The sequence below is a fragment of the Engraulis encrasicolus genome, chromosome 20 (assembly GCF_034702125.1).
Source record: "Engraulis encrasicolus isolate BLACKSEA-1 chromosome 20, IST_EnEncr_1.0, whole genome shotgun sequence".
Taxonomy (NCBI): Eukaryota; Metazoa; Chordata; class Actinopteri; order Clupeiformes; family Engraulidae; genus Engraulis; species Engraulis encrasicolus.
In genome coordinates, this window is record NC_085876.1 from 16,749,014 (window position 1) to 16,751,513 (window position 2,500).

A 2,500-nucleotide genomic window follows, 5' to 3' on the forward strand; every position below is an offset into this window, starting at 1 on the left:
AAAGGCACACTAAGTGGAGTGTATGGGGTCGGAACGACACAAGGAATGACCTTTCAAAAATGGCAATTCAAAAGATGGACAATACTGTGAAGTCTAATGTACACTAAAGGCGAGTTTGGCGCAGGGTGACTACTTTGCAGCGACTACTGATCTCTGGACAAGTGAAAGATATATATATATAGGCTGTAAATATGACCAAAGGCTTTGAATATTTCCCCAAGCTGTGGCTGGGATGCTTTGGGCACAACCTGAACCTGGCCATATCGAAGACTCTGAAGATGCAGACGGTGGACACTGCAGATGGAAGAAACATGCACACACAGAGATGAACGCACTCACACAAACACGCAAACAGAACACCTTTACTCTAAGAAAGGCAGTGTGTATAGCATTGATCAGGGCTGTGCTGAGAGGAGCAGGAGGGCGGCATGTGAAATGTAGTAAGTCTCATCCAAGATGGCTATTCCCCCCCCGTCTGGCAGGGTATGCAGCGCCGCTACACAGGGCTGGGGGTATGCAGGGGTGGGGGTACGCAGGGGCCTTTTGATTCATGCACCCCGACGGAACACTCACTCCTTTATGCCCACAGCTAGTCCTTCTCTCCTTTCCCCTCCTCTCCTTTCCTCACTCTCTCCATCCCTCTCACTCCATCCTTCCCTCTGTCTATCTTCCTCTTGCAGTGTCTCCTTCACTTAGGTTAACACTTTCCTCCTCTCTCTCTCTGTTCTTCAATTTATTGTTTTGCCTATGATCCTTATCTCTCTCTCTTCCTCTTGTTGGCTCTGTAACTCTGTTGGAACGCATATTCAAGTCTTCATTCGAAGTCTCTTTGAATGTAGATATTTTCTCTCTTCTCTCTCAAGACAATGGAAAAAAGGAGGCGCACGCAAGACTTGTGTGAAAAAGTGTATTGAAGCCGAAAATATACAACAGAAGTCTAAGGTTAACTGGAGAGACAGACGTTTCGGAGCTAGTCCAGCTAGCCTACTGGAGACATTGAGAATGGACTAGCTCCGAAACGTCTGTCTCTCCAGTTAACCTTAGACTTCTGTTGTATATTTTCGGCTTCAATACACTTTTTCACACAAGTCTTGTGTGCGCCTCCTTTTTTCCATTGTCTTGAGTGATTACTACTTTTTGGGAGTGCTCGCACCAAGCAATACACGAGTATTAAGTTCAAGGCGCAGACGCCGACCTTTGTTGGTCTTTTGTCATTCTCTCTTCTCTCTCTACACTTTCCTCCCCTCTCTGTTATTAGAATGTAGTTAATTTCTCTTCTCACTCTCTCATACAGTACTGTATATACACTATATCCTCTCCTCTTTGATTTCCCTCTTTACCACCTTTGAGGTGTTAATGAGGAGAGAAAGGAGGCGAAGGAGTGAGGGAAAGGAGGAGGTTAAGGAGGGAGATGAGAGGAGGAGGTTTAGGAGGGATACTTGTGTATTTTGTCAGTGTCATTGTCAGTATGTCTAATATACTAATGTGTGTGTGTGTGTGTGTGTGTGTGTGTGTGTGTGTGTGTGTGTGTGTGTGTGTGTGTGTGTGTGTGTGTGTGTGTGTGTGTGTGTGTGTGTGCATGTGTGCGTGTGCGTGTGCATGCGTGGATGTGTGATTATTGTCAATGTCTTCATCAATATGTTTATTATTGGGGTCTGGTCAGACACTATTCCCTGGTCAAACGCTATCAATCCTCTGTGCTAATACCTCTTACAGTACATGGACGTTTGACAATAACGTACACTTTGACTTTGACTTTGACTTTGATTATATTTGTCAGCTCCGTAAGTAGGCCTAGGCCTAGGTGCTGGGTCCTTGAAAATGATAGGCCTACTTTAGCATTTTGAAACGTATGAGTGTATGAACATATGAAAATAGCTACAGTACTTTATCCTGAAAGGTGACAGCTGAGGTATCCCCCGCAGGCCGTAATGTACAAATGTAAAGTGGAATATTTGCATATCTTAATAGGGTTGCGGATTTAATAGCTACAGAATGTCTATTCTAAGGTGGTAATGCATGTACTTAGGAGGCGATTTGCAGACAGAGCAGAATGTTCTAGAATTTGCTTCAGCCACATAAAGATTCCAAAGGGGCGGGGACAGAACTGCACTCATCTGCAAGAAGTGTGAAAACTGTGGCAAACTGCAAATGAGATTTTGCTTATCGTACATGAAGCACCTTGCCCTGTCACACAACACACACCCACTGCCTACTAAAACAAGCTCCCTTGCACCACTGCACAACACATCTCTGAAGACACAACCCTTTTGTTCTTTTTTTCTTGTGGCTTCCTTTTTTCTCCTTGTTATTTTTGTTGCTCTAACCAGCAAACAAAAGTGTATTGTTTATTACCAATTTCAGCAGCAATCAACATGTGTGATGTCGTTATATCACAAGGGTTTGGAGACATTATCCCTTGTGGCTACTGGACCCAGAAGTAATTTTGAAGGCAAATTTCTCAGTCATTAAGGAAAAACAAACTTATTTATAAAAAAGT

General features: G+C 43.7%; 1 protein-coding gene across 1 annotated transcript in view; it reads right to left on the reverse strand.

Moving 5' to 3' along the window:
• The window catches only part of LOC134436343 (receptor-type tyrosine-protein phosphatase U-like), a 212,020-nt gene that overhangs the window by 172,222 nt on the left and 37,298 nt on the right, over window positions 1-2,500 (reverse strand). The gene's annotated exons all lie outside the window — the stretch shown is intronic.